This window comes from Sinohyriopsis cumingii, chromosome 5 (assembly GCF_028554795.1).
Source record: "Sinohyriopsis cumingii isolate HCF-2022 chromosome 5, ASM2855479v2, whole genome shotgun sequence".
Taxonomy (NCBI): domain Eukaryota; kingdom Metazoa; phylum Mollusca; class Bivalvia; order Unionida; family Unionidae; genus Sinohyriopsis; species Sinohyriopsis cumingii.
This window is the reverse complement of record NC_142965.1, coordinates 120,262,791-120,281,878: the sequence shown is the minus strand read 5'-3', so window position 1 is coordinate 120,281,878 and position 19,088 is coordinate 120,262,791. Positions and strand designations below refer to the sequence as shown.

Sequence of the window (19,088 nt, the reverse complement as noted above, 5' to 3'; positions counted from 1 at the left end):
CAAACTGATTTTGCTGTTGGAAGTGAACAGTTATTTGCCCCGGTAACTAAAGCGACTAAGGATGTTACGGCGGTAACTGTACCCGTTCTTGGTGCGCTTGAAAAGATAGCGGCAGAGACAAAACAAACAAAAAGGTCTTTAGAAACACTCCCTGCAAAAATAGCGGCTGCTACAACACGGAGGCCACCACCACTCGCTATAACGGAACCACAAGACCCTTATGTTACAATGGCCGACGAGGAAGAACTAGGCGCTACTGCGAAAGAACCAGAAGAAGAAATACCAGAAGAAGAAATACCAGAAGAAGAAATACCGGAAGAAAAAGAGGGGGATAAACCCCGTAATGTACTCAAGAAGAGCACAATAGATGAAATTAGAGGCTTCAGCCATGAAGAATTAATTAATTTTGCTGCCAACAATTTTGCTAAGAGCATACGAGATAAGAAGCATATCAATAGCGGTTACGAGAAAAATATAAAGTCGTTAAAGGATTGGACAAGAATGGTGTATTTAGCGAGTAAATATAAAGATGCATTACCACCGCGTGATAATAAATATATAATATTCCACAATAAAGTAAAAAGTATAAAACCAAAAAAAGGAAAAGGATACTCTGTTGGTAAAGAATCCTACGGCGTTACCTGTCCTGGTAGTGTTCTCAGTGATATATCACGGCTAGAGGTACTAACTGGAGGAAAACGAGCCGGAAATAACTCTCCGGAAATAATCAATGAGGCCGCTGATATTTGCAAGCGGTTATTTGCAGGCGGTATTATGGACATTAATGCATATCGAACGCTCATAGACGAACTCGTGGATGATTAAAAAAATTATAAAATTATAAAATTATCGTTTCTGTTAATTTTTAACCGTTTTTTGGCCATTTTTTGACTGTTTTTGACCATTTTTTGACTGTTTTTGGCCATTTTTTGAGGGCAGAAACCCAAGGAAATCATTTAGAGAAAATCGATGTTTTTCTGAAAAATCGAGAAAAAAACGACTATAGGCAACAAAAAACGACCAAAAATGACTAAAAATCAAGAAAAAACCAGAAAAAAAACAGATTTTTATCGAGGGCAAAAACCCAAGGAAAATTTGATAAAATTTATTCCGGTTTTCCACACGGCGGTGGGGGGGGGGGTAATCAATCACTGGTGATCACAATCACTAATTGGAAAACTGGTGTTTTTAATAAGAATGATCATACACTACAACCACGATAAACCAGTACTCGTCTACGTGGTAAACTCGCGATTGCCTGTTTACCGCGCGTACTATGGAGATGGTCTCGGTAGCACCATTGCGGGGTTATTTACAAGAATGGCTCCAAAAGTAGCGCCGTTAGCCAAACAATTAGGAATGAAGGCTATTGATGTTATTCGTGATAAGGGTATTAGTGCCATTGGAGATGTTGCCGGAAAGGCGCTTTCAGCCGCGCGGAACAAACTAATGTCATTGGTGAAATCCAAGAGATTCTCAAAAAGAAAACAGATGCCATCAACGACAGTGATGCCTGCAAATGTCAGTAAAGTAATAAATAACGCCGTGGAAGAAAAATTAGAGTCGTTGGCGACGACTCAGTCGTTGGCGACGACTCCGTCGTTGGCGACTTCGCCATCCGCCGATGCGGCAACCAACGCGCTCATGAACGCGATAGCGGGAAGTGGTCTACGACGAAAAAATCGCAATTGAAAACATCAACATGATAAATAATAGAATGTTTGCGCGTACCGCTGATCCCGCGTTTGATATGGACGCCCCAGTGCGCAGGGATGATTCTGTCCGTGATTATCAATTTTATTCTTATTATTCAGCGCAACCTGACCTACGATCGCGAATTGAACTTCAAGTCCAAGATACCAGTAAATACTTTCTGCCGTGTGAAGCGTTTATCGAAATTGAGGGAGAACTCGTGACAAATGCCGCCGATAATGCACCATACGCAGATGACCATCGTGTTCGAGTTGGCTTCGTCAACAACGGTATCATGGCGTTATTTGAGAGCGCCAGATATCTTATTGACGGGCGAGAAATTGAATCAATAGAACGCGAGGTTGATGTTGCAACGACGATAATTGGGTTGGCGAGATATTCGGATGATTATACAAGATCGGCGGGCCCATCTATGATGTTTGCGAAGGACACCACCAATAACGCTGATCATCTTCAGTACATCAACGTGCTGGCGAAAAAAGATATCGCAGGTGATCAGGCTGAAGCAGCCAATCCAGACCGCAGAGCAAAACCGGACGCTAATTTCACTGTTACAAAAAGTCTTAACGATAATTACAATATGGGATTCGCAACACGAGTAGGGATGTTGCAAGGACCACGCCGAAAGTTTTCATACGCGATTCCACTCCATCACATATTTGGATTCTGCAGAAATGTCAGGAAGGTTATCTATGGGGCTAAGCATACAATCGCGCTGACGCGAAGGGGTGATGATAACAATGCAATATGGCGTGCTGCTGGCGTCGCTGCCGGTAAAGTCGTTTTAACTAAAATGGCATTGTGGATGCCGGTGCTGACTCCATCAGTTACCACGGAAGCACGATTGTTAGCATTTATGGAACAGGGGGGAAAATCGTTGTTGAGTTGGCTAGCGGTAACAACTGATGCTAAAGAGGATAACGTCGCCGATACGTTTACATGGCACTTGGCATCAAAACAGGGTGTTTCAGCCCCGCGTCATATATTCATAGCGCTACAGAATAGGGAACGATTGGGCAGTCAAGAACACAGCCATATGATATTTGATCAATTAGGAGTCAGGGATGTTTCGCTGAGAATAAACGGACAACAGGAACCATCCGAGGATATACAGCTTAATTACGGCGACAACCATATCGCACGTGTGTACCATCGATTGCTGTCGTATATGGGTCGTGATCAAAACGTCGACACTGGTTTGCAAATATCACAACTTGATTTTAAAAACCTGTATCCGATTTATTATTTTTCGCTGGAACATCTTGATTTAACGAGACAATCCGTCGTTGATATACACTTCCGAGCTCGTATAGCCCCGGGTGGTGTTAATTATAGAGCGGTTGCTGTCATTCTCAGCGATAAATCAATGCTGCTAGAAGGTGTTGGTGGACGAATGAGAATCGTTGATGCGCCAGTGGAAAACATGTAATTGAAAGCACAAAACGCGTTTACAATAAATGTCGTATAGTGTCGTCAGTGTAGAGTTGACTGATGGTCAAGTCAAGAAATTACGATCAAAGTCGGCTAAACAATGCGGGACCACAATAACGCTGAAGCCGTCACAGATGGCGGGTGGTAATCATAATATATCGTTGACGGCGCGTCAAATAAAACATTTCAATGATGCGATGAAGAATAAAAAGGGTGTTCAAATAGATTTTTCAGCCGCAGCAATTAAAAACATGGAAAAGACCGGTGGGATATTTCCGCTGTTAGCTGCGATTCCGGCATTGATTGCCGCGGCCGCACCAGCAGTGGCTAAGGCGGCGGCGTTAGGAGCCGTTGGTACCGCGGCGGGAATGGCATTGAAGAAGGCAACCGGGAAAGGCTACAAAAAAAAACGACCCGTGGCCGGAAAGGGTCTAAGACTACCGGGAACCCCGTATTCATGGTACTCGGGAAAGGGTCTAAGACTACCGGGAACCGTTTATTAACGCAAGAGTCTATGACTCCAATGTCTAATTTTGATTTAATAGACGCCGCAAACGCGCTAGCGATAAAAAACTTCAGAGGTGTTTTTATGAGGGATCAATTACCGGCGGCCCCAAGGAATACTGAAACAGGCATAATTAACCTCGATGGGTCCTCCGGAGCGGGAACTCATCGGGTTGCATACGCGATTGGTCCGCGTGCGATCGTCTATTTTGATTCATACGGGTTAGCCCCGCCGAAAGAGTTCATGCGGTATATCCGGGCGTGTTCAACCCGGGCGTGTTCAGCCCGGGTTTTTTATTCCACGCTGCCAACACAGCAATTGAGTGACCCACCGATATGTGGCCGTGAGGTATTGAACGTACTCGCGGCGATTTCATCATGGCGGAAACCACCTCATGTGGTTGTAAACGAATACACTAGTGGGGTCGTAGAAGCTCAACGGATTTTAGAGAATAACATTTACAATAATAATGATTGATATTTGGGGACGACCGGTTTCGGCGCTGAAAGAATCCACGGAAACGGCCGCCGCCGACATAAAAAAACTAATTGAGGATGAAATCGCTGATATGTTGAATCTAACAAGTGTTGACCCGGGCGAAATAGTTGTATTTCAAGACCGCCAGGGTAAATTGAAATCCGGTAATGTGTCACTGAATGACGTTTTAATACGACAGCGTGATGCCGCCGAGGACACTATCGCGCTGTATACCAGCGACGGACGACTCAAACCGGGTGAATCCATCTTGACGATAAATGGAAAAATAAGTACACTTGGCGACAATTATATAACCATGTCAAATTCGTTAAAAGGTTTACGTAGTGAATTTAACTTGCATGAAGAACGGTTCAGGTTGACGCTAACGCATTTCGCCGATGTGCAACACATTGTCGATAGTTTTTTTCGGGGACCCCCGACGGCAACCGAACCGAATTTTGTAATAATAACAAATGCTATTTCGGAACTTATGGCGCTGTCGGCCAATTTACCCCCGTTGCGAAAAAATGTTAACAGGATCGATGACAACTTTGATAAATTCTTTGGTAAAAAAAATACCAAGCCGGATGAGATTACAATAACTATAAATGATATCACTGCGTATGGACAGGAAATAAAAACAATCAAAACTGATGTTGCAACAAACAAAAGGAGTGTAGACGCGCATGAACGGGAAATAGAAATAATCGGCGCTAATGTTGCAACGATCATAAATAATGTAGACTCGCATGGACGGAAAATAGAAACAATCAAAACTGATGTTACAACGATCATAAATAATATGGACGCGCATACACAGGAAATAGGAACAATCAAAACTGATATTGAAGCGAACAAAAAGGGTGTGGACGCGCATACACAGGAAATAGGAACAATCAAAACTGATGTTGAAGCGAACAAAAAAAATGTAGACGCGTATTGGCGGGGAATAGGATTAATCAAAACTGATGTTGCAGCGAACAAAAAAGGTATAGACGTGCATACATATGAAATAGAAACAATCAAACTTGATGTTGCAGCGAACAAAAAAAGTATGACCGAGAATACACGGGAAATAGAAACAATCAAAACTAATGTTGCAGCGAACAAGAATAATATAGACGCGCATACAGGGGAAATAATAACGCTCAGAACTGATGTTGCAGCGGTCAAAACTAGTGTAGACGCGTATGGAGGGGAAATAATAACGCTCAAAACTTATGTTGAAGCGAACGAAAGAGGTATGAGCGGGCATTGGAGGGAAATAGTTAAACTCGCTGCTAATAATGCAGCGATCAGAACTAGTATAACCGAGAATACACAGGAAATAGGAACGATCAAACTTGATGTTGCAGCGAACAAAAAAAATATAACAGAGCAACTCGAAAAAATAAAAATCCCTCATGAGAACACCATCAACACAGTATACACAATTCGGCATGGATCATTCGATTGGACTCCTACACAGAATACAGTAAATATCACCGCAACTGTTAAGGGCATTTATCGATTGACACTGGTTTCAATGATGCAGTTTAATATATTATCGTCGAGTTCATCCGGGTTTAACAATACAATATCAACAATTATAGACAGGAACGCAACTGAACAGTTTACAATTTATGCCGTTGATAGAAATCTAACCCGGGCAAACATTACATGGTATGTGGAATTTGCAGCGAATCTAAGTAATTAAAAACACTAGCTCTTTTAAAATAAAAATGACCACCAAGGAAGTTGAATCAGAGGTATCACCGACGTCACATCAATATCGATTCGATACCGCAAAAGAATTTTCCGCAAACTTGAAAACGCTTTCCGAACAATACCGTGTAAAAATAAAAAAATACCGTCGTAAAATAACCGCCATCGACGCGGTCGTGTACTCGGTGTCGGGTATAGTAGCTGGCGCCGGTGTTATTTTATCCACGGTGACCACGATAACCCCGATCGCTGTTCCAATCGCTGTCTCCGCAATGACAACAGTTGCTGGAGTTGCCAACGCAATCACTAGGAAGATATCATCGTGTTTTCAGAAAAAACTCAACGAGTATACAGTAAAACATCAAATAGTATCCGACGCATACTCGAAATTATCCGGGTTGATCTCGTTATCGATTGATAATTTGTTCGTATCCGATGTTGAATTCTCCACGATGGTCCAGTTGTATAACTCCGCGATGTCAAAAATCGAGGATTTTCAACTGGAAGCCGGAACCACCTGGTTGTTGAAATTAGACACTAAAGACAACGAATAATAATAATGTCGCTGAACCCCGAAGGGTTTCAATTACTTCAGCGGATCGTGGAGAACACCACTCCGGTACAAACAAATATGATATCAATAACGTCAACGAAACCCGAATTCAGTGTGAACTTCCCGTCGCCGGTTCCAGTGAAGGAAATAGCGCTGGCAAAATTGCGAATATATCACAGTTGGCCTAATATTCGAGCGAACGCATTTAACGGACAACAACCTAATAACTCGCTGATTTTTGCACGGACAAATAAACCCGATGGAACCCCAAACTGGGAGGAGGTTACAATACCAACTGGGTCATACCAAATAGAGCAAATCAATAAAGAATTTCAACGCAGGATAAAATCGATCACAGGAAAGGAATCAAAAATCGCTATTACGGTTCATAAACCGACGTTATCGTCGACGATTGAAATAAGCACACCGGGGTATATGGTTGATATTTATAACAGTTCAATAAGAACCATACTAGGATGGCCTGAGAATCCACCCGCGGACACCCCCCCCATCAACTATCCTCAGACACGATAACGGAGATGGTGGTAGGCATATTGCTCCATACAACGTAAATATTGCATCGGTGATAGCGATTAATCTAGTGTGTGATGCTATCGAAGGAAGTTACCAGGTAGATACCAAGCAATCAAATCAGGCTCAACAGGGATATATCCTTTATTCGTTTTCACCAACAGCCACTCCGGGATTTTTAATCGTTGAGAGTCCGATTAATCCGGTCTATATGCGATGCCATGATCGGTTTTTAACGAGAATTAATTTTAGAATTACCGATCAGTCAAATAACCTAATTGATCTACAAGAGGAGGAGTTAGTGATCACTCTGTTTGTAAGATCATAAAGACCTTCATTGTAAATAACCACTTAGCAGCGGGGGGGGGGGGGGCGATGACATCGACGCGGTCGTCGATGTGCTTACCGGACGCTGACGACGCTGGGGATCGACGCGCAGAAGGTGTTAATTAAACCAAATGACGATTGGACGATCCCCCAACGACGTCGTCGTTTTTTTTTTACCAGGCGCTGACGACACTAGATCGTTGAGTGCAGAAAGTAATAATTAAGCAAAATAACGATTGGACAAAATGTCCGATTCGCCCCCCCCCCCTGCTGCTGAGAAAGCTTGCCAGTAGCTTCTCGTGGGTCGGTGGTTCTTTCCTGGGTTTTCCCGGGTTCTTCCTCCACCATTAATACTGGCCGCCATGTTTAGCTTATCGTGTTCTAAAAAATGGAGTTAAACCCAACAACAACAACATATCTTTCTGTGCAAATACAATAAAGACAGTCCAACCAAGAAAGTACGTTTCTACGTAAAAAGTAAAAAAGCAACCTAAAATCACTCGGATGCCTAAAATGGTATCTTATGATGCTCAAGCCTCCCCTAAGAACCGTATAAACGATATATACATGATGTTAGTGATGTATTGACGTAGGGGATTTTTGAGGATACTCAAATATATATTATAGTTTTCCATATAAAGCAATACGTTGATGATCTTGTATTTATACCATACGTTAATTCTACATTATGCAAAATACTAGGACGGTGAAAAATGGCTTCTGTAGATCACTTGAACTAATTTATCCTCGCGTACACTGTCTAGGCCTTGACCATTTGGAAGGAATCTTGTGCAGTCCTGGTTCCTATTACCACCTTATCTAAAACTTTGAATGTTTAGTTGACATCAAGAAGTCAATATTGCGTATCAAACGTTGAAATATTCCAAAGACATATTCCATTTGAATACAGACAGTAATCATACACAATAAATATTAAAACGTTCAAAAGAAACAAAACTGAATCACTGCCATCTCATCTCTGTCTGCATATATTCTAGTATCGGGTTTGGACAAAGTGGGTTTGTGAGAAAGTAGCCATTAGGTTCCCGTGGGTAGGCGGTTGTTATCGGGGTTTTCCAGGGTTCTTCCTCCATCATTTATGCTGTCCGCCACATATAGCCTAAATAAATAACGTAAACCCCCCACCAAACAACAACAACAACAGCCTTGTGTAATTAGAATTTGTCATGAAGAACATAATGGAAATCCCAATGCTTAAGCCTATATATTTTCCGTTTCTCCAACAGTTACAACTGTTGCCTTCATCATACAGACCAAGTCTACGGCGAATATTTTCCAGTTGGTTGTGAGTAATATCGAGTTCATTTCCAGCTTCAGTAATATATCTTTTTACATGTGGCATATGCCTATCGCCAAGTGACCTGTAAAGTTGAATTTTATTTGCATTTACTTCAGTCATTTCTGAAACTTGCCACCGTGTCCTTTTTAGTATGATACGTGTCGTCAATTGTGTAATCAAGCAGGGTAGGCATAGAGGTATACGTTGACGAAAGAGAGATTCCGAATTTCGTTGTAATTGATCGATATCTTGTTGAAAACTATTCATCCGTTCTCTGAGGCGGTCAAGTCCGGTATCAGCGTTTCGATTCATGGTTCAGTTCTGAAACTAGATAAAATGCTGTATTAACACTTGAGACCTTTTGGATTAGGGGTCGTCCATTAATTATGTCAACAAAATGGGGGGGGGGGTATTTGAAGCAGTTTGAGAATTGTTGACATGGGGGAGGGGGGAGTTCAAGATAAATTGACGTCAACAATGTTATTTTTTCACAATAAATTTAATAAATCAAAAACTAGGAAATTAGTCGGTGCGTTAATATGGCACACACTCACTCGCCCGTCAGCAGCCCACCAGTTTAATCCTAAACCGGTTGAGCTCTTGCCAAGGACGTCATAGTCTTGCATCATCATATTTTGTTTTTATTCAATGTAGATTGTAGACTGTAGACAGATTTTTAAGGGAAGCTGTTACCAAATTCAAAGACTGCACTGAGCCATAGACATCTAAATAGTATACCTATCCATGGACTCTATTAACTAGCATCTATGGTATATGTATAGATGCTATATATATTGAAGTCCATGAGCTATTATCCCTCCAAGGATGGATAACTGAGCCTAGGAAACTTGAGAGATTGACTATTATACAGTCATCTTTAACATAATACATAAAATAAATTATGTAGCCTACACAAGCATACAACTTCTTCAACCAGATTCAGTAACCTTAATGCCTTACAAATATTGTACACTTTGATAACAGACTCTTGTTCATTTCAGGCAAATGCCCGCCCCCCCCCCCCTTGCATGTGCTGTAAAATTGCTGTAGCCTATATACGAAAATTAACATTGCCCTCCCCCCCCAAAAAAAAAAAAGACAGAGAGAGCTGACGGCAATTGTTGCTCATGGAGAGATATTAAGCGCAGAATGGTTAGATGAAGATGATGTTGACTTGTCGGGTGTATCGGTTCCACAAGAAATTAATGAATCAGCCACTATGCCCATTATAACAACTGAGGAACATTTGGCTTCCCCATGGGAAGATGATAGAAGCTAGAATATAAACTCTCGATTTTTTCATGAATTCAGAGTGTTATAGTCAATTTGAAATCTGTTAAACAAGTAAAAGAAATGTATTAAAATTTATTTGTAGACCTTTAAATTTCCATAATTCTATTTTTAGCATAAAAGCCAGCCGTATAAAATATTGTTAGTTTGTGGGGGGTGGGTAAAATTTTATTAGGGACGTCACTGAAAGTTTGACAGTTGTTGACAAGGGGGGGGAGGGGGGTAAAAAATTGCCTAAAAATTGTTGACATAATTAATGGACGTCCCCTTATGTCTTATTCTTTTATCTAGAAACGTCATCACTAAAGTATTGGGTACAATGTGCTTAGGTTACATCTGAATTCTCAGTGCGAATCCATAAAAAGCAACCAATGCGATCTTTAGGTATGGCTGGAATTTATTGGAAAGTTTGCTCAGTGTTTTGCATAATTGCTGAAACCCCGATCAATTTCTGGAGTACGAAAACCAAGTTTTATTGGTCTAACAAATGTCAGGAGGCTTTTGATAAATTAAAGGCCATACTTAAGAGGTCACCAGTTCTTTCAGCTCCAGGTTTCAGTGAATTATTTAAAATGTATGTTGATGCAAGTGATGTAGCGGTTGTTGGAATGTTGATTCAAGCAGACAAAAATGGTATTGATATTTCTTTGTGCAATTTTTTTTTCTCATAAAAAAGACTATTAAAAAAACATCAGGGAAATTATTCCACAAATCGAGAAGGAATGTTTTGTTGTACCATTGGCTTTATAACACTTTGAATTCAGCAATGATGGGTGAATTGTCTAATGCTTCACAGAACATGGTACACTACATTTTCACTATTGTCGGTGAATTATAATTCAGTGTAATTGGAACCAATTATAGATAAGGATCCTGATATCTTATAAAAATTATGGAAATGGTTTATTGATCAAGTGTGTTTCCATCAAACCAGATGCAAGAAAATTTGTTGAATCTGTTGCATTAAATTTTTTGAAATTCATTAAAATACTAAAGATGAGAATATACTTATAAATTATGTTAAGAACATGTTTTTCTGGTTATATTTTTCAACTTCTCTTTGAAGCTAAAATGAATTTGTTTTCCAACTCTAAAAATTTAATCTGTGTGTAAATGACAACAACAACAACAACATGGGCATAACAATGCTACTAAAAATATGAGGACAATTGTCTTTAAGTTGTTGTGTCTATTTGTAGACTGCTAATTCGGTACATTTCCTGTTGCTTATTATGTCCTTTGTTTTTAATTGCAATTACAAATTCAGTACAAGAATCATCGTTAACATTTTAAGAGCAGTGGAACTTAGCTTATATATATAAACGTCTGCCTTAGCATCAGGGAACGTCATTTCAACATTTTTTCGGGGGGAGTGGGCAAAACTTGATGGGGGGGGGGGAAGCTTGACGGGCTTGTTAATTTTCGTATATAGGCTACATCAATTTTACAGCACATGCAAATTCGAAGGGGGGACAAATGCCCCTCCCCCTTAATGACGTCCCTGCTTAGCATATACATGACCTTCACGGAGCACATGCCTACATATACATCAATAATAATAATTCATCAATTACCGTTACATTTTCACCAAAGAAATGGAAATAGTGTTTACATAACGGTCGAACATTCCGTCAAAAGTCATTAGATCTCACGCACGCAAACCAAATCACACACACACACACACACACACACACACACACCACTACCACCATACCCGAACCAAAATTAAGGACCAATAATGTAGGAATAAAATGACAAGGGTGAAGTTTATTCAGGGCGAAAATTAACTTTCTGCAGAGGTTTTGGTATTGGAAAGTTTTCGTCATGCGTCCGTCTCACTATTTCAAACTTGTGAGCTTTCATAGCAAATATAACCAATCTATTCTCCAGCCATTGTAAAACACCCAGTCGCATGATTTCTACCAATTTAAAAAAGGACGTTTTGTATACATTATATTAACATGAAATATTTTCAAATGAAAGCACATTTTCAGTCAGTCTGCTTCCATATGTATCTTTCAGCTAAACTGCCTGGTGCTATTCTATAACTCTGTGCTCACTTCTTTAAAATCGATACTGATGATTTCGAACTCGAGTGTTTTTTCCTTGTCTCGATACTCGCCTTTCTTTACCCTATACTCGATTTTATTTCACTTTTCTTTACCGACACTCGCCAATGTGGGCATGTGAGAAAGCTTGCCAGTAGCTTCTCGTGGGTCGGTGGTTCTTTCCGGGGTTTTCCGGGTTCTTCCTCCACCATTAATACTGGCCGCCATGTATAGCCATCGTGCTGAAAAATGGCGTTAAACCCCACAACAACAACCGACACTCGCTTTTCCAGATTCTATAATCGCTTTTATCTACTCAGTATGTCTTTATATATTCGATACTGGCTTTACTGTACCCAGTGCTTGCTTTTCTTTACTCATACTGGCTTTTTAAAGCTCGATAGTCGCTTTTCTCTAGATGCTACTCAAATGCAAGTATACCTCGTATTCACTGAAAACTTCGTCATTCTTCCTGTACTCGTGAAACAGGAGAGAGTAAGCATCCCCCATTCTAGAGAAAGCACTGAACCTGTAAACTTTTCCCATGAAGCATCGCGCCCAGTAGTCTTCTTCTCTAACTTGTCTAAGTGTGCTTCACACTCGGCTATATAATTAACTAATTCGGACACGCATATTTTACATTTTCCCGTCTTACGATATTGGTTTGCCACTTTAGGTAGGGCACCAGCGAGCACCTTGTACCGAAAAGTCTAATTTCCCATGTATGTTTTGTTTGAATTATGATCCTTTCAGTAAAGGATTGCATTCCCATAGAGTATATATGCATGCACCATTTAGCTGAAAGAACATATTTATAAGTGTAACATAAACATTTGTCAATCTTTTGATTTGTGCTTGATATAAAATAAACGCAATAGTATGATTTTGTTTTATTTGATAATTATCAACGAAAATTATATTAAGATATTATACTTTATGTTTTTGTTGTGCAAATTGCCTGCTATAGAGAATAATTTCTTACTTGATAGGAAGGGACATAACCTAGTTGAGAATACAGAAGTCAAATTACCTGTACTGTTTATGATTAGGTTGCCGTTATTTACCTTGACAACTGTATTAGCTGAACAGGTGAAGATACAGAATAAAATCAAGGCAGTCAGTTTATGGTACAGGTTCTTCTTTATAAATTCAAAATATGTTAGAATCAGATCCTTTGCCCTAAATTAATAAATAAAAATTAAAATTTTATTCACTCTTTATAAGACAATTAATTTATGAAAAACAACCATGAGAACTCTTTCGTATTTAAACCTTAAACGAAAATAAAATAATGGAATTTTATTGTTCAACAAAGGTGAAATATATCGTCACAATGAGACAGGTAGACTTGGTATGAATTTATAATAATTACCTCTATGAAAAGGATCAGGACTCGTAATAATAATTTATTAAAATAGGAACAGGTGTGTGTGTGTGTGTGTGTGTGTGTGTGTGTTAATCAGAAACTATTCCCTTTTAAAATATTACACCATATGTTTTATTGCAACAAAATCCAATATAATGTTCTAAATCTTGCTGCAAACTGTCATTGCAAAACTGAATTTAACAGACCAAGAACAAAATAACTTTATTTAGACCATGATAATGCTCTCCTTTTGTTCCTTCCAAGTAATATTTTATGTATAGGTTATCAGAATAAAATGAAAAAAAGATCATTTCACTTCTAGCAATGCAGACATATATCACTGCACACACAAAACACACACGCCTGCACATCCTCTCTCTCTCTCTCTCTCTCTCTCTCTCATATATGGCTTAAATCAAATTAAACTCAATTTAAATAAGAAGTATAGTCGTCATAATAAAGATAACAATACTCTGTTTCTTTTAACCAAAAAATATTTTCTGGAATAGAGCAGCAGTATCATAGCAAACGTTTTTCTCTTATATGACTTATAAAAATACAGGTCTAGGACGACATCTTTGAAAACCTTATTGTCGTAGACCTCCAAACTGAGACGAAAATGAACATTTACAGTTGCAAATAATGCATATAGGATATTACCTTAATAATATATCAAGTATGTGTTTAACGTTTAAAAAAAAAAATGTAAAACGAGAATCTTGTATATTTCCAAATTAAACAGTTAAGATCGTCTCAATGGAAGTCGAACATTTTTACTAAACTACCCCACCAAGTAACTATCTAAAGAATTATTCAAAATAAATTGCTGAATCGTCCATAATTTATACGATTTTCAGGGAAATGAATCTGTTGAAAAATAATATCAAAACATTTACAGAGTTAATTGTGTAAAAAAAAATGTATCTCATTGTTATGCAGATACGAATAAATGTGATTTTTCATTTACGACTACATTATAACAGATTATGCCAAATATTTTCTTTCCTACCAATTAACTTTCTTTTTTCTTTCTCGCCTAGATAACTTAGCTCCTCGTCTTTTTTAAATTCTCTCTCACCGACGATAATGTCCATAATCCATCCGCTTGAGACATTTTATTAAGCATCATGAAGATGGTATCATTTTATTGCTTGTTTATTAAAATGGAAATATATATGGGAAATAACCTTGGACCGCTTTATTCCATGCTGCCACCTATCGGTTTAAAGGGAAGATAACAGGCTACGGTCCCTCATTCAAGCGATATACTCCATGTATAATGCATTGCCTCTGTTAATTCTCATACAACATGTTAGCATGTTTTGTTTTAAATGATAAATGAATAGTGTTGGTTTAGAATCACCCAGAGTTATTTCAACAATAACAGCTTTCGTTAAAGTAGCTGAATTTTATTTTGAAGAAATTAGGCATGAGATGAATTTCAGTATCAGTCCGTGACTACGTCGTAAAAGAAGGTAGGAATGCATGGAAGCGTGTGCTGCTATTGTTGTCCGATCTCCTTTGCTTCATTAGTCATTCCTCCTCACCGACGACACATGTGAAACACACACATAAACACTAAACTGTAGGAGATTTACATGTTAGTGAATAAAATATATTTAGTTGTGAAATATAAAACAAGTTAAACATTGAAATATCCACAGCTTAATCGCAATTTTTCAATAGATAGCGCAATACCCCAATTAGAATCACATTACACAAGTCAGCTCAAAGCAGACTTTGTACAGCATTTATAATGACTTTTAGGTAGTGTAGGCTAATGTGACGTAAATTGATTTTGATTTTCTGGATATAATAGTGTGTGTGTGTGTGTGTGTGTGCGCGCGCGCGTTGGCTGTCAGTGTGTATGAATGTGTGTGAAACAGTAAGAAAAAGAAGTCAAAGAGGGAAAATTACATACGTTTTGGAAACAAGTTAACACCATTTGATTCTTTTAAAAAATAAACAATATTTTAATATGTCCCGCTCACTTAAACATTAATAAATAAAGATGGGGGGATTTGGGCCTATTGCTTCATTTTCACTTACAAATACCAAATCTCAAACATGAACATATTTACAAGGTTGACAACAAACCTCCCAGGTGTTCATTTTAACACGTACTAATAAATTTACATTTAATTTGTACTTTTGTCTAATTTTCCATGCAAGACGTCGTTCACATTGTTCTCGCCGGCTTCTGTAACCTAAAATTTCAAACGTCGTTTGTCTGATTTTATGGGGTGAAAATGTTCTTCATTGTTGCCCTTGTCCGTAGTGAAATAAAATCCCCAATGTTTTTTTCTTTTTCTTCACGGTACAACATATTAAAAAATTGTTTAAATAAAATAGACAAAATATAGTTTGTTTTTCTTTATTTTCATCAGTCACACAAAATGTATTTAACATAAGCAATTGTGTCTTTGCTTTCAAGTGTATCTTTGTTTTCAAGTGCCGAATCCAAGACTTATCCAGTCACGCACACCATTCTAGACATTAATCGTTTGGTGTAGCCTACTAGTAATAAGCTATTCGTGGTAAGAACGAGGAGTAAATAAAGTGTGACGAACGTTTAACTATTTTCTTTAGCCCAGAAACGTGGTGTGCATGAATGGCGTCATGACAATGTCACTAATGATTGGAAATTTAGTCTTCCTTCACAACGTGAAGTTTCACTCCGTGTAAGGTAAACACGTATTGTAGCAAGTACACTGCCATTGGTGACGTGTTTGTGTATTGGTGTATCTGATTGATCTATAGAAATTAAAATGTCACAATTTCAATAAGTCTTACCTGTCAGTTATGCTAAACGTAAAGTTAAAAAAGAGAGCTTCAATTAGGTCAGAAAGGTCCGTATTTTCATAACTCTGACAAATCGAAACGAATATGATCCATTAAAGCAAACAAGTCTGTATGCAAATAGCAGACTAAGTTGACTCATGCAATCCCCACCCCACCCCCAATTCACACATTTATAAATAAATCCCCAAAGTAATATTCACTCAAAGTGACACTTTACTGTACAAATGCAGACCCCTTCCACAAGTGGGTGGTAAATTCTGAAACACGGTGTGTTCTAAACAGTTTGACGCAGTTAAAATAAGTCGACATCAAGAAGGTTTGTTCTTGTTGTTGGTCTTGTTGTTGTTATAGGGTTTAACGCCATTTTTCAGCACATGATAGGCTATACATGGCGGCCAGTATTAATGGGGTGGAGGAAGAACCCGGGAAAACCCCGGAAAGAACCACCAACCCACGAGAAGCTACCGGCAAGCTTTCTCATATATCCACATTGGCCGAGCCCGAGACTCGAACCCACGCAGACAGAGGTGAGATGGCAGTGATCCGTGACGGAGAGAGCTTTAGACTACTCTGGGCCCCTGCTTTTGTTGTTGTTTGATATTTATTCTACTTGCCTTAAACATAAGGTGTCTACTGATCCAGATAACAAGTTTACTTTTTAGCTTATTTTTGGTAATTTGGTACCCTGATATTGTTTTGTAATTATGAGAGGTGTGCATGTTTCACGTCACTTTCAAAAACAAAACAAGGCTAAAATATAAAATCCAGAAATATATCCCTATATTTCATTCTTAAGCAATAATAGCTACAAACCTCACACGATGGTCTTTAGTTAAGAATTCGCCATGGGCAAGTTTACGAGACTATGTATCCCTCCCTGCTCACTGCTTAGGTGGCCTTGTGGTAATGCGTCCGCCTCAGATACGGGAGGTGGTGGGTTAGAACCAAACACTTATAAGAAGGAACTAGCAGCTGCCTCGCTTGACCCTCAGCATTAAGAGGTTACTGCTAGGACTGGTCGGCCTGCTGTCAGGATAATGTGACTGGGCAGGACATGATGCTACATGTCTGCGGCATGATGCCCCAGTGCTATACGTCACTATAGACTATCACACTGCAGACATAGTAGCGATACGACTGAGTTTTTTTTAAATGTACGTTAAAATCCTAGTCATACACACACACGCACACACGCACACACACAAACACACACACATAAATAGATTGAAGAGGCAAATACTCACAAGTTACGAGCAATTTTCCAAACTTAGCGTCACCATTGAATTATGCAGAACAAGTATGTTCAACACTAGCAGCGTACAAAGGGCTATATATATAGACGCGGTAGTAGTATGGTGGGACGATATACGGACAATGGGAAAATACATTGCAAGACACACACACCCTGTGACGATATAGGGACAATGGGAATTTAACATGGGGAATAGTGGGACTGTATACGGACAAGCGAAAGTGGGGTTGTTAGGACAATATGAATGAAACAGGTGAGGTGACATCTCGATACTGGAGATTGGTAACAATGTTGCAGATGGCTGGCCACAATTCGGACCAAAGAGCGGGAAAAAACATAGAACGCATGGCGCGACATAGACATATATATAACATATACAACATACAGACATATAATGATGAACATTAATCTATCACAAACAAACTATACAACTGACTAAAAAAAAGTTTAGGCAATAAAGCAAATCTTTTCGAGGCATATGAGTGGCCCTGAAAGGGGCCTTTGTTTTTTTTTGTTTTTTGTTAACATCATTCCGTTAACATAGAGGGCATATCATAAGTCTTCTTCTCTTTCTCAAACTTCTTCTGACTCTGGACCGTAGACGAGGACTCTCTTAAAACAATACTCTGTCAAAGCCCTACGCTCGCTACATTGTTCGTGCGACAAGGAAGACTAATTGATTCAACATGCCCGAAATGGAGGAGGCGAAAAGACTATTGGACCATATTCGGTGGATGGCTGAAACTTTGGAAACATCAAGATCGTGTACGAGTTTAACGGATGTTTATTTCACGGATGTCTGTTCTGCAACCCTCAACGTGACACTAAAAATACATTTTTACAACGTGCCGTACTTGTGCCAAAACGTGCAACCAAGACCGACCTTGTCAGCACACCCATGAAGAACTCGCCTTGACGGCAACTTTGGTCAGCGTTGAATTGTTTAAAGCTCTGGACCTTGGATACCAGTTGTTAGAAGTGTACTAAATTTACCACTTTCCCAAGACACAAAAATACCACAAGGGTGATCAGACTCATAAAAGCATTTTCTCAGACTATGTGGATGACTTTTCGAAACTGAAGCAAGAAACCAGCGGCTGTCCTTCCTGGTGCCACACTCCCAAAGACCAAAATAAATTCAAAGAGAAATACTGGGAGCAGGAAGGTATCACTTTAGACCACGTGGAGAAAAACAAAGGAAGGCGATCGTTTGCCAAAGTGATGTTAAATTGCTTGTGGGGTAAAATGGTACAACGACCGTATTTATCCAAGACGGCGTATTTGATAGTACCTTCCTGCTACTTCCAGATGATTCACAACAAAACTAAATACATGAAACACGCGGCCGTCCTTTGTGAGGACTTGATCTTAGAGAATTACGAGGAAGAACTGAACTTTGTAGAAACCGACGAAGTTGGAAATGTCATCATTGAGGATTACGTGACAGCCCGTGCTCGCTTAAAATTGTGCAAAGTTCTAGAACTGTTAGGAGATAACGTTCTGTACTTTGACAAGTACAGCTGAATCTACATCTATTGCCTGGGTCACAGTTACACTAAAATCGAAGGCGAACGTTTAGCAGCCTGGACGAACGGGCAACCCAACGACAACATTCCATGTTATGCTAGTGGCGGTCCCAAACATTACGGCTACGAATACCGCAATAAACAAGGAGAAGTACACACAGAGTGTAAAGCGAAAGGATTGACTCTGAATTATCGCAACAGTCGAATGGAGAACTTTGGCGTGCTGAAAGAAGCTCTGCAGTCTGGACAGGATGGAAATATTA

The 19,088-nt window shown here is 39.3% G+C and overlaps 1 long non-coding RNA gene across 1 annotated transcript; it reads right to left on the bottom strand.

The window, feature by feature from the left end:
• Positions 1–7,521: 7,521 nt before the first annotated feature.
• Positions 7,522–17,112, bottom strand: LOC149800073 (uncharacterized). Its single transcript, XR_016420938.1, has 3 exons — positions 16,861–17,112; positions 12,944–13,058; positions 7,522–8,868 (listed from the first exon to the last, which is right to left on the bottom strand). It is a non-coding gene; the product is annotated as an uncharacterized LOC149800073 (long non-coding RNA).
• Between the last annotated feature and the right edge of the window lie 1,976 nt (positions 17,113–19,088).